The sequence below is a fragment of the Paroedura picta genome, chromosome 8, assembly GCF_049243985.1.
Source record: "Paroedura picta isolate Pp20150507F chromosome 8, Ppicta_v3.0, whole genome shotgun sequence".
NCBI lineage: Eukaryota > Metazoa > Chordata > Lepidosauria > Squamata > Gekkonidae > Paroedura > Paroedura picta.
In genome coordinates this window covers 63,375,596-63,390,000 of record NC_135376.1, presented here as the reverse complement: position 1 = coordinate 63,390,000, position 14,405 = coordinate 63,375,596, and the positions used below count along the sequence as shown (strand labels likewise).

At 43.6% G+C, this 14,405-nt stretch overlaps 1 long non-coding RNA gene across 1 annotated transcript in view; it reads left to right on the top strand.

Moving 5' to 3' along the window:
- The window catches only part of LOC143842654 (uncharacterized), a 38,850-nt gene that overhangs the window by 11,597 nt on the left and 12,848 nt on the right, over positions 1-14,405 (top strand). Inside the window, exon 2 of the long non-coding RNA XR_013233255.1 lies at positions 9,439-9,723. This is a non-coding gene — a long non-coding RNA (uncharacterized LOC143842654). The remainder of the gene's footprint in view (positions 1-9,438; positions 9,724-14,405) is intronic.

The following is a 14,405-nucleotide window of genomic DNA, read 5'->3' as shown; positions in this document are numbered from 1 at the left end:
GTCATTGTTATTAACTGCTAAAGGAGTCTTGTAGCATCTTAGAGACCAATCAGAATAAATTCTGTCAAGTGGATAAGTGTTTTTAGTCTTTAAAGTACCAACAGAACCCTTGTTGCAAATACACACTGAATATCATGGAAGCTCTGTAGATTACTACATAGAATCACAGAATCACAGAATCATAGAGTTGGAAGGGGCCATACAGGCCATCTAGTCCAACCCCCTGATCAATGCAGGATCAGCCCTAAGCATCCTAAAGCATCCAAGAAAAGTGTGTATCCAACCTTTGCTTGAAGACTGCCAGTGAGGGGGAGCTCACATAACTCAACCCCTTCTGAAAAATAGAAACGGTGATGACTGATCTTGTACATTAAATATCAATCCACTGAGGAGTGTGAACTTCTCCATCTCAGTTATTAAGATCACAATTAAGTGCTGATGGTCAGCATGAGGGAAGCATCTTTTGGCACTCCCAACAGTTTCCACACATCCATTGGCTCAGTCGTGAACATTGTCTGCAAGACACGCTGTCATAGTGATGAGAATAAGCTACAACCCAAAACGTTCTAGTAAATTTCTTCCTGTGGCAATATCAAAAATAACTGGGCATTAGTGGTCAACTGGGGAGGTCCTGGGTTCAAATTCCAATTTAGCCAACAAGTTCACTAGGGCAGTGGTCCCCAACCTTTTTATCACCGGGGACCGGTCAATGCTTGACAATTTTACTGAGGCTCGGAGAGGGGACAGTCTTTTGCCAAGGGACGTTGCCGCCGCCTGAGCCCCTGCTTCACTTACTTTCCCGCCGGCACCCCTGACTTCCCACTGCTCGCTGGGGGGGCGATGCCAGCAGCACCTGCGCAGTGCCACACCAAGGGGAAGCCCCAGCCATGGTAGCCACTGGAGAGCACCAAAGGTGAGCCAGCAGAGTGGCAGGGCAGCCCGCGTGGCATCAGCCGGGGAGGAGGACAAGGAGGAGCTGCGGCCCAGTCCTGATTGATCCACGTACCGGTCCCAGTCTCCAGACCGGGGGTTGGGGACCACTGTACTAGGGGATCCAGGGACAGCCAGTCTCTGTCAGCCAAATCAATCTTGTACATTCATTGAATGCTTGCAAGGATTAAGCAAGGGAGAGGAAGGAAAATATATGTTCCACACTGAGCTTCATGAAAGAAGCTGGAATTAAAATGTTTTCTTTTGCTACATGTGAGAAGTTCTGTAACTACTTCTGAATCAAAATCTCTCCTGTGTTCTGACAGAGCACAGATGTGCCACTTTATGTAATGAAGGAATGAAGAATGTAAGAAAAGGATAAATGTTTCTTGATAGAACAAGCAATGCTAGGGGTGCATATACTCTATAACTAAGATATGATTTGGCCTTAGACCACAATATGTTGTGCAAGCAGAACCCACTATTCAGTACAGAGTATGTGAAAATCAACATCTGCCCACTTAACTTAGCAGCTCTCACCTTTCCCTTCCCTTGGTGTGTTCAATATAATTGTGTTGGAGTGCAGATGGAGTTGCATTAAGTACATTTTTTTCTTGAAAATGTGATGTACCTTTTTCTGGTTATTTTTGCCTGTGGTTTCATGGGCCAGATGAATGTGCCTTGGAGATTTGCTTTTGGTCCAGGAGTAGCAACTGAATAGTCACTGCCATAAAAATCATGAGCACATCTGTTGAAATTCATAAATACTTACATATTTCAGGGTCTTTTAAAACAATGATTCTTAAATCTCTAGATTGAGATGGCAAAACATTTTTTAGGCATTCCTTTTGCAAATCAATAGCATACCTATGGTTGCCAACTACAAGTTGAGAAATTCCTACACATTTTGGGGAGTGGAGCCTGGAGAATGCTATAGAGCAGGGGTAGTTAACCTGTGGTCCTCCAGATGTTCATGAACTACAATTCCCATGAGCCCCTGCCAACATTTGCTGGCAGGGGCTCATGGGAATTGTAGTCCATGAACATCTGGAGGACCACAGGTTGACTAACCCTGCTATAGAGTCCACCCTCCAAAGCAACTATCTTCATGGGGACTGAACTCTGGAGTCTTGAACAGCAGTTGTAATTCCAGGAAATCTCCAGACCCTACCTGAAGGTTGGTAAATATACACAAACCTATTTGAAGAAGGAGCACTTTTTTGTGCCCCATTTTTTACTATCCTCCTTCTCCCTACAACAGATACCCTGTGAGGTAAGTGACGCTGAGAGTTCTAAGAGAACTGTGACTGGTCCAAGGTCACCCAGCTGGCTGCATGTGGGGGTGTGAGGAATCAAACCTGGTTCTCCAGAGTAGAGGTCGTCACTCTTAACCACTATGCCAGTTGTTGCTGTTGGCAAACATCAATCTGACGCCTCAATTCATGTCATCTTGTGCCATCCCACAGAGTTTATCACTGTTTCCAGTACTAGTAGCCTGGACAGTGGCCCAAGGGGAGAGGACTGCTAGATACTTCAAAGAGAAACAAAAAAGAATTGTTATGCAGATGGCGAGGCCTGAATGTGAGGACGTCATATACAGTTCTTAGGATACACCCCTTAATGTCTCACCTTCACTATGCATTGTCCAACTGCCCCCAAATGGACAGAGAGACTTAGTAGATAGATATTAAATCATAGCTGTGATTATCCAGTTCTTAGACAGCTGGGCCTATGAGCCTAAGGAACACCCATTCTCTGAAGAAGAATTCCAGAATTCTGGAAGGCTTTGAATCTTAGGTAGTTTTTATTAACTCCTCAGGCATCATGGTTTGCGATTTTTTTTAATTTATAATATTCATTTCAGAATTTCTAATAAAAACCATAATAGCATTATTTTAAAAACCAGTACTGAAAGCAAGAGACGGTTTGGGTGAAAATGAAAAATCAGAAATTATTTAGAAGCAATTTTAGCCTCTAACGGATTTTGATTTTCCACCCAAAATATGACATTTCTAAACAAATAAATACTCTTTTAGAGAAATGGGGGAGGGGGGAGTTTTTGCTAAATAGCTGCCTTTTTATTGTATCCAGTGCTTTGTGCATAAGAACTTCAGCAGGCATTGTTTGCTATCTGTGGAAGAATCCGATTGGCTTTAAAATTTCACATACGTAGCTGTGTAAATTCTGAAATGTCCTAATGGAGCCCTGTGCCTTTTCCAAACTTCGCTTGCTTTAACTGCAGATGGTAAAAGGTTTCATTTATTGTCCAACCCTAGAGGATGGTGGGAAACCAACATTCCCATGGATGTAAATTCTAGCCTCGGCTAATTTTGATGACAGTGACTTCTCTTCTTTATGAGGTGCATAATGAGCCGGACCACAGTCTAGCCAAAAGCCATGACAGGATCCAAGCATGCCCTGGTGGCCTCCCCTGCTTTCTGTACCCAAGGTTTAAACGCAGACTGCCTCCAGTCAGAGTACATGAAGAAAGGACGCTCCGGAATAGACAAATGGCTCTTTTGTTTTACATTCTTCTTTTTAATTAGCCTCTTTTTTTAATGACCTAAGTTAATATGTGTCAAAAGGTGCAAAACACAGCATGACTTCAGTTTTAAAAAGAGAGCATTTGCTTTTAATCTTCTAAGTAAAGCAAGTGCGCCCTTTAACTATCAGCGGCAGCAATTACATTGTGCTTTATACATTGTAGGTTCCTTGTTGTCTGATTAGGTGGTTAAATGGAGAGGATGGTATACCTGGGGCTTTTGTATAAGCCTGTCGCTCCTTTGTATTTGGATGGCGGGGTTCCATTCTATTGTCAGAGGAGGCTGCAGTCCTACACAGACTTACCAGCAAGGAGGTGCCACTGAACCAAGTATACTTACTTTCTAAGTAAATTGGTAAATCCGATTCCTCTTTTAAAAATATTCTCGTTTCTTCCCTTATATTGTTAAACTTTGTGATTTGGTCAATGTGGAAATGTTATTGCCAAAGCAAATCGGTCACACGTGAAAAAGAAACATGCAAAACCATTCGTGCCTGTCCTTGACAATAAGAGGTTTATGCTGCAAAGAACAGTCTCTGTAATATACACCTTATAAAATGACTTAAAAATCATAGAATCAAAGCATAAAATAGCAATGTGCTCTGAGAAGAAAACTGGGATGGATAGATATACGGTTCATATTGTCCTGTGTTTTCTAATCATGGTTCTGAGTCTGAGCTGGCATTCCCCATATGGACAGACTACCCAGTGGGGGGTTGTGTTTGTGGGTTGCTTTGGGAACACAAAGCAAAGGGAGGGAGCAAACTTAGCTTGTGCAAAGGCTCCTGGATTCTTTTCAGGGCTTGTGAAACAAATGCTTTTTTTTTCTTCCTTTTTTTGTGATGCTGATCATGGCCACCTGCTGTGCAGGGTGTTAAAGAGGTTCTCTCATTTCCATATGTGCATATGTAACTTAAGTCCGGAGCTCTTCCAGGCTGTCCTTGAAAGGGCTGCCAAACAATTGAAAGGCACATATTCCATTAGAAAAAATAAATTTTAGCAAAACCATCATCCCATGCCCCAAGAGCAATATTGTCAAGGAAAGAGTAAAAGCAACACAGCCGGGTTAAATTCCAGAAAACTCCTGTGTTTATCAGAATAGAACTCTATATCATTTTATACTGCTAGGTATGTTTACAGTTCTGGAAAGCTCTCCTTGTCTGAGATTTGATTTGAAATTAAGGCTCGTAACCTTGGCCTGACTGTGGATAAACTGATCTGCGTGTCTCTTCAACAAGCAGCAGCTCTGAATCCTGAACCTGCAATGCCTCAGCCATTTCAGTTTCTGGGCTTCTCTTTAGCAGCCCCTGCCAATCCCATTCAATTGTGCCAAATTATGTGTTGATTTTGTAATGCAGACTAATTTCCACCAGAGAGTCAGATGAGGCTCCCAAAATAGTTTTCACTTTTGACTACGAATCGGCTGGGAACTGAAACCGTGCAGCCAAAAAAAGGGAGGGATGGGGGGGGGGAGTAAGCCCTGCTTCCCACCATTGGAGACGTTCCAGTCTGGACTCAGAAACTGAGTCTGTGGGCTCACCTCCCATCTCTCCTTGTAAGTAATGGCAGGCCTTAGATCCAGAGGTGAAAAGCCAGCAGACTAATTCATTGAGTCACCTGGCCTCTTTAAAATATTGATTGGTTCCTGCAGTTAACCGAGAGAAAATTGTCTACTGGATTTCATCTCTACAGGAGCCTATAGCTAGTACAGTAATGAACACAGACACTTTGCAATAATATCAAGGTTTTGGACACGAACACACACGCACGCGCACACACATGTCTGTGTACAAAGAAGAAAATAAAGAAGCGCCTTCACTTTTGAACATCAATCGACACATCAGGAGACAACAATGGAGCACTATGGCACAAACAAAAGACCGATGACATTTCAGATTGTACAGTAGAAAGCACTGAAAGAAGCAAAGGGGGAAAAAAAGAATGACAACTCGAGAGAGAATAAAAAATAGCACTCCATTGGGCCTCAGGAAAGCTGTCTTTGAAAATGACGGTCTGAGCTGGAGTGCAAACATACATGATGCCACTCTTTGTTGAGACAGAGCCTATATTCATCCAATCCAATATTGTCTACTCTGACTGGCAGGTGCATTCCAAAGTCTCAGGAAGGGTTGTTTAATAATACTTGCTATCCAGGTCCTTAATTAGATATTCTGAGAATTGAGCCAAGGACTTTCTTCATGCGAGGCCTATGATCTACTAATCTATAGCTTCTCCCCAAAGATGATAGGAAGCTCGAAAGAATGTAGAGTGGTGAGGATCCCTTCATACTTCTGTTATGAAGATGACAGAAGAGGAAAAGATGGGAAATACTGTAGAGACGTGTTCCCCAACCCCCGGGCTGCTGCCCGGTACTGGGCCGTAGAACCATCAGTACCGGGCCACAGTGGGGGGGAAGGGACCCACTGGTGCACCAGCAGGCATGCCTCCCTCCCCCGGGGCATAGCGCTCCCTCCCCTCCATGGCGTGGCACTCAAATCTAGCCACGCTGTGGGGGGGAGGCACGGGCACAAACACGCAGGCGTGGCAGCTCTGTGCCTATGCATTTGTGCCTGTGCTTCCCCCACACACACAGTGCGGTGCTCGCCAGTGGGCACAAACACAGTTGTGGAGCTGCCATGCCTGCGCATTTGCGCCCGTGCCTCCCCCAGCAGCAAGGCTAGGCTTGAACACCACAGGGAGAAGGAGCGCCACACCGCAGGGGGGTGCTGGCACCCATGCCTCCCTCTCCCCCTGGTCCCTGGGCCTCCTTCTCCCCCCACCCCGATCTCCGACCTGAAAAATGTTGGGGACCACTGCTGTAGAGAATAAATGAGAAAGAGAGAAAAGGGATTATGTGGGAGATTATTAGGGATGCCCGTCCTTAAGTGGGACCAGAATTACAGGTCATCACCAGGCTAAAGAGATCTGTTCCTCTCAAGAAGATGGCTGCTTGGGAAGATGGACTCCAATAGCAATATACAACTCCGTGGTCATCCCTGCCCCAAATCCTGGTCCACTCCCAAAGTCTCCAGGTATTTCCCAACCCAGAGCTGGCAACCCTAGAAACTGTGGAAACTCAGCTGGCCTCACCGCTGGGAGGAGGAGGAGGAGGAGGAGGAGGAGAGTCAAGATTGACTCCTTGCCCAAGGATTCCCCTTTCTGGGAATTTTAGCTGGGGATGTTATTTGTCTAACTGTAAATGTTTTAAAATTTTTAACCCTGTATTTTGGTTATACTGTTGTTATAGTGATTCGGAAGGCAGGATAGAAATTAACATGAGTTGTTGACGTTGGTGGTGGTGGCGGCCTACCAAAATCTGGAAATGTATTTTCCAAATTTCATCTAAACCTTTTTAAAAGGCTGTTGCATCAGGACTGTCTCTAGCATACTTTGTGGTGTGGCCTGGGCCTTGTGGCAGGGCCTTTTGTCAGCCCCCCCCCCCCCGATCCATGTGTTCATTTGCTTGAAGCACTCCAGTATCCATGCTCTCAGCTTCCCATCTATGATGGACAGGTGCCCACTGATGGTTCACAACTGCAGGAATCCTGTTAGCCACAGCTTCAGCCCAGCCAGCAGTATGCAGCAGTCTGTTCTGCTGGGAACAGTTGCCCGTGAGCACAAGCAGAGAGATGGCTTATGAATGAGGGAAAGTGGGGGGACCTGCAAGTGGTTGAGTAGAAGGGGAGACACAGGGCAGCTGGTGGTTGGCAGAAGGAGATATGATGGGGAACTCTCTTGCCAGGTGTCTCCCACACCTGGGACTGGCAGTGTAGTGCAGGGTTATCCCATCAAAGCTCGTCCACTGATATGATGGCTCATGTTGTTATTTGTGTTCTAGAAGAGTGCAACATAGGATGTGCCTATCACATTACTCTTTTCCATCCAAGACAATCTAACATGCCTCTCCCTCCCCACTCCCATGTTTACTGAGCAAGAAAAACAAAGGCCCCAAATCAGTGCTTCCTGTCAGCCAGAACTTAATGATACCAGGCCTAAGAATCCATGTCATTGCCCGATAACAGGCTCAGGAAGCCAGCTCTGTCTCCTGCCAATGATTTCTGTGAAAGAACAGAAGGCTATTCTTCCTCAGCAGAGCTACAGTGATATGGGCCTTGTTTCAACAACAGTAGCATCAAAATTGTATAAAAGTGAGAGAGAAATTCACTATGAATGGGAAAGCCTGTTCTCAGACCTGAACTACGAATATATGCTCAGAAATCCGGGCCCTGCCGGAGCTAGCACAGTTCTTCAGGGCCTGCAAAAATGGAGCTCTTCCACTAGGCATTTGATTGAGGTTAACTGATTTGATAACAACTACTGGGCCCCCAAAGCTTCCCCCCCCCAAGATATGCCCACTGAGTACACCATGGGGAATACTGCACTGACTAATCTGTGGAGTTGCAGTTGATGTAATAGCTCAGTTACCAATGATGCTACTGTTACCAAACCTATATTGTATATATCTTATAGTTTTCACATTCCTTGTAAACCTGAGCTGCAAGGGGAAGGGTGGTATATAAATATAATCAATCTATCACTCAATCAATTGACATTAAGCTAGTCTACTTAGGACCGAGGTTTATCCTCTAACTGCAGCCACTTCCACACATCCAATGGCAGTCAGTGGTTGAACTGTCCTATATTAGCTGACCTCTGAGGAGAGCAATATATAAATATAATAAATAAATACTAAGTAAATAAAGTGCTTTCCAGTCTAGCCAGTTACTTTCCAAAGATGTCTTACAGTCCCCCTGCTTTTTTTAAAAAAAAAAGGTCATATGTGTTCGTCTGTGAAGAATATTTCTTTTAAAAAATGAAACAGCTTTAAAAATAGATATCATCTTGGTATTTGGAGATGGATAAGCCTCATAGCTAGGGGACATATGAAGGCAATGTCCCCACCCAAATATGTTGTGGTCTCCTTCTGAATTCCTAGCTTCCAATTTGGAAGAAAAAAGGTTGTAGTCCTTTTCATTACATAGATATAAATGGATATGTGGATGCAGTTTTTATCCCTTCAATGTTACATTTATTCTGCTCTGTCCCATCACCTTTTCTTCCTGCATCATTTGCTTCTTTTTTATTTCTCTCATGTTTAATGTCTTCAGTAAGAAGTGAGAATATGACGCAGAAATCTGAAGTGAGATTTATACCCTTATAGAGTTGCCTTTTTGTAGCATGAAATTTGTATGAGGAGCATATGGTTTATTGGAAGGGTGAAGGAACAGAAAAAGAAATGCCCCATTTGACTTTGATATCTGTATTATTTATTTGTTTGTTTAAATTTCTAAGCTATCATTCCTGGCAAAGCCAGCTCATTGAGGCTTACAACATCTAAAACACACAATATACATAATTACCAGCATTAAAAACTAAGAAATAACTTAATATAATAAAATACATCTCACAACATGAATAACTATCCTCAGTCCGATTGATATTCTCTCTGGCCGTGGAAGACTTCAAATGTGGAGGTTTCCAGGTATTGAGAAAGGGCCCAAGATGATACTCACTACCTTAGCTGCAACCAAATGCCTAGTAGAAGAGTGCTGTTTTGCAGGCTCTGTGGTAGAGTCAGCTCCGTCGGGGCTTGGATTTCTGAGCATATATTCATAGGTCTGGTCTGAGAACAGGCTTTCCCATTCCATCAGGCAGAGGCCAGGACAACAAAGGCCCTGGCCCTGGTCAATTCCAGGTGGACTTCCTTTGTGCCAGGGACTACCACCCTATTAGTGTTTGAAGAGCTGAGTTCTCTCCAGGGGGTATAGGCAGACAAGCAGTCCCTCAGATGCACTGGACCCAGCCCACGGACAGCCTTAAAGGCCAAAAACAATACCTTGAATTCAACTGGCAACCACAGGGAAGTTGGTAACCTTGTGATTGTTCCTCCCCCACAGCCGCCACCCTCAGTCTGCAATTCTGGAGGAAGGAGATCAGCCACTGTAATGCTGTCTCTCTAATTCCAGCCCTGGTGAGGTGGTGGTCAAGAACGCTGCTGAAAGATCGAGTAACACCAGCAACACCAACCCACCTTGATCCAGCTGGTGCCGGAGGTTGTTCACCAAGGTGACCAAAACCATCTCTGCACATGGCCAGGTCAGAAGCCCAACTGGACTGGAGCCTCATCCAAGTATGCTAGTAACTGATCCATGACAGCCATTTCAACGACCTTCCCTAGAAATACAACATGGGAAACTGGTAACAGATGAACCACTGCCTCATTCGACACATTCAGAAACTCATCCAAGAGGGTAATCATTGGCAGACTAACTTATTATCACTTGCTTGTGTAAAATAATGCATGCCTCTGAGCATGTGCAGAATGCATTTTATTCTCCAGTGAATAGCCATTGTAAAAGGTATAATGTTTTGGGTTGGGACTAAAGAACTGAAGAGATGTAAACTGCAGAACCTCTCACAATTGAGAGGAGTTCTTTACTGTAGCAAGCCAAAGGGATGAGGAAACAGAGTACATTGGCAATCTTAAGACTCACCTCTCAATTGGCAATCTTAAAACTCACCCTTCAGTTCAGAAAAATGAGGTATTTGGGAAGATTTAAATAAATCCGTGCCAAGAATAATCCATTCTTTGAATGCCAAGACTGCAAAACACTCTGCAGAGTCCTTTTGCAGACAGCTGTAACCCACGAATCTCCCATTTTCACAATTAAGACACTGATTAATTGCTATCTCCCCCAGTTTTCCCTATGCAGCTTTGAATCCTACAGCACATTCTTATGCCCTGCACCACCTCTTACGAATGCAAGTACACTAATTAAATCAACAAAAGACTACTAATATGATCAGAACCAAACCCCATTTTCTTGTATAGCTAATGGTGTGTGGTATTACAGATATATGCCTGTGATAACTACTGCATAGGTAAATCAGAGGTGGGAGCAATAACTGGAACGAAACGTTCCCCAACATTTTACATTTATTGCATACTTTTTATTCTTCAATCTGTTAAACAGCTCATCTTTTCAAAGTCATGTCATTATAACTGGACAGAGATCACATATGGTGGGGTGTAGGACTACTACTATTACAACAAGAATTCAACGTAGCATCAAAACCCATCCTATGGATGCACTCCACCTATGACACCAATGAACAGCACCTAATAGGCCTCAAGTTTTAGGATAACAGAATCCTAGCAACTGTGGCCTCCCCTCCCCCTAGTGCAGGCTTATTCAACCAGGGTTTTGTGAAGCCATAGGGTTTCTTGATGCCTGGTATGGTTTCTTGAGTGGTTGAGTGGTTATTAATTTTTCAATTTAAAAAATTGTTAAACATTTATTAGGTGGTATTGCCATATATAGTCATTTCAATTCACCCGCCTCCTCCCCAAATGGCCAAAGTTGGGCCTGGAGGGGGGGAAGGGAAGGGGGGGTCCAGGTGGGGGTGTACCTAGCTACGCCTCCCAACCATATTCTGCATGATTTCTGGGGTTTCTCAACTGTAAAAACGTTTACAAAGGCTGCCCAAGTATATTCATGCCATCTCCCTAGATATGCCAGGCACCTCTTAGGAGAATTTGAAGAGTGAGAATAGGCGTGCTCTCATCACATAACCACTTTCAGCCAAAAGATGGAAAGAGTCAATACAACTCTTGGTTAAACAGCCAACACCCCCATCATCTCCCCATTTTCTGCCACCAGCCTTTGAGACACCGGCAGGCATCAGAAAGGATGCCCAGGAGGTCTCCCACTTCAGTAGGAGACCTGGCATCCCTACCCCTCACCACAAAACATTTAGTTATGGGATCATGTTATTCCAACTGACTGTTATCCATCGTTGTTTGAGCTACTTTGAGGTTCTGTGTAAGGCACTATTAAGAAAGCAGTTTGACTAGACTAGACACATACGTACCAAAAAGAAAAATGGCAATGAAAGTTGTGTCATACCAGCTGTAGGTCCCTGCGTACATACATCATCTGTACATAGCAGGGTTCTCCTGTATAAAAGTGGTCAAGACCACCTGCAGCTAATTGACAGGTGGATGGACAGGTGGGTGGCAGGAGGGCACACTCCTCTGTTGCCTCTGTGGTGTGGGGAATGATGCACTACAGCATGCAGTGCTAGTGGATCCTGCGTTGAGCAGGGGGTTGGACAAGATGGCCTGTATGGCCCCTTCCAACTCTATGATTCTAAGGAAGGAGCTGGCTCACAGCACCTTATATAAGGCGCCACATGTGTGAGCCCAGCCTCTTTCTCCTGCAGCAGCTGAACTCAGCAACTTTCCTCTAACCCACCATGTTATGTTATGGTTATGAAGAAGCAGTTGTACAGTTTCTGTTATGTTATCTACTATAATGTTGAAATTGTCACAGCTTTGGGGGGTGGTTTCAGTGTGGGTGGGGAGCCTGTTTTAGGGAGAGTTCGATTGAGGGTATCAAACTTCTCAGGATTGGGGCCTCATTAAAGAGATGGCTGGATGCAAGCAATGCCAATCCGACTGGGAAGGCAAGGAGCTCATAGGGCTTGGTGGCCTGGGGTGGGTCCAGAGAAGGTCTGAACCTCTCTCTGGCACCCCAAGTTGGAACACCTCCCTGGAGGGACCCAGCAGCAAGGGAGACCTGGGTTCCAGGGGGTGGAAACAGGTGGTTCCCTGGGGCCACTGTGGTCAAAAGGAATTGCGGCTGGCAGGCCATAAGCCCAGGTCCCTCTGCCCATGCTGTGCCAACACATATATACAAATAAAGCTGTGGCCTTTGTTAAAGCCATAAGTGAGTGTACATGTCTTCCTTCTGTTTGATATGCTCTTCTGCTAGTCAAAACATGCTTGAAGTTTTTTTGATCTGTAACCAAAGAGGGCAAAATGTTCTCCTCCTTGAAGGGAGTTGCCCCTCTGCAGTGTTGAGGCCATACCTATTGGCAAGAGCACTTGCTCTGTGGTTGCAGAAAGTTCTAGCATCAGTCCCTGGCATATCATGCTGCAAATATGAAACTATCTAGAAAAGAGCTGTATATCACATCAGATACTATCAAGTTAGACTAGCCAATGGTCTGACGCAGCATAGGAGAACTTTACGGGCATTCACACAAAACATCTGGAACTCCAACCCATGAGGCTGCCAGTTCAAAGATTTGGCTTACACAGTAGGCTTGTGGTGCCCTCCTAAGGAGGATTTCACGCTGTGCAGCCACACTTAGGATGGCACTATAAGTCTTTCACAAATTAGTCATTGCATGAAAACAACCCCAATACTGAAACAAAACATCCAGAGAAGTTACATAGTCTTCTTTCCAAAGACTGTAACAAATAGCAGAGCAGTATTGTCAGGCTTGCCTCTGGAAGAGGTTGCCTTGTTTTTAGTCACCTTTAGCCGTGCTGGAAATTTCTATATAGGTGTCACCATGCAGAAGTTCCCCAGTCTGAGCAGTTGGACTGCAGCTGTATTGCAGTTGCAAAGTATGAGCTTTGTGTGCATGAGGTCAGCCAGGTTCAGACCATGACATCTCCAATTAGAGGATCGCTCAGGTAGCAGAGCTGGGAAAGACATCTGTCTGAGACTGTCGAGATCTGCTGTCAGTCATGGTGAAAAGACTACTGGGCCAGGCAGGACTATGGTCTATAGATATAACTATATACACATATACTAATACACAATACTTGGCATTGTACTGTTACGTGAAGGAATCTATTACATAATTTGCTTTTGAAAGACCACTTATGCACTTATTTAAAAACAAATACAGCATATGGATGAACAGCTTCTTCCTTTTTCATTTTTTTTTTAGAAATAAGCCCTTCCTTTTTATTAAACCAAATATTCTTAACTTTAGTGGACCTGAGTCATTAAGCAGGGAAGTATACTACAATAATAAAATTATCAACCAAGCTTTTGACAAGCAGTCATGTGCTTGTAAATGAAATTTATTTAGGTGCCACTCAAAACATTGTAATTAAGAGGTACAGAATGTATTACCAGATGGTTCCTGTTCAGTATCTATTTCCTTTGGAGAACAAGGTGATTAGGAGTAAGCACTAACTTGTAACTGAACACTAAAATACTCTAGGGGCCTGATCCTACTCCTAGTTTAAGTTTACATAGCAAGTGACTTAAATGTGTAGTGTTTTCAAACCACGGGGAAAGTTTGTAAAAAGAGAATATTATTTATATGGATTTTATTAATTGTTAAATTATGGTATTGTGATAGGTTCAATGGAAATTTAGGGTTGCAGCAGAAATACTCTCCCCTTTTTACCAAATCAAAGCAAAATTTATTCCCCCTTACCATCACCATAGAGGTGTTCTAAAAAAGCTTTTGATTTTTCTAAAAAATATGGTGTGGGTTATCATTACTGCTCCATCTGTGGTGGAAGTAGGCTTTGTACTTGGTGGAAGTCAACTGGTAGTGCTTAGAACTGACAAAGTTGCTGAACAACTCTTGAGACTGGCAGCCAGCAAGTACAAAGTTTAGTGTGCCTCCTTTAGAAATATCCTAAATGGCATGTCCTCTAAAAGTGAAGGCAGCATAAAAGTGGCAAGAAATACACTAGAAGTCAGTCAAAGCAATGGAGAAGCCCAAGAACAAAATATAAACAAGAGTAATGTAATACAGTTTATTAGGATCAATGAAAATATAAAATAGTAAGCAAAATTTTAAGTGCTCTAGAATTTTTTATTGGCCTCAATTATCAGTACAAAAGTAAAACATAGAAAGGTTTGGTGGGGGAGAGAAGAGAAAAAAAGATTTCAAGGTGTGGCAGTGAAGTGCTATCTAGAGTCTTCAAACGGAATACTGAATGTATTATCAGAAAACTCTTCATAAATCCAGGATATGTACACTTTTAGAGTATTGTATCCAGATTACCATCTCAAAACTGGTAGTAAAGGTTAAGATCATATAGCAAATGGCAACAAATATTATTTGGGTGGAGATTTGAGGTTGGAGCATTTTCTGAACAAGGAAATACTTCCTCATT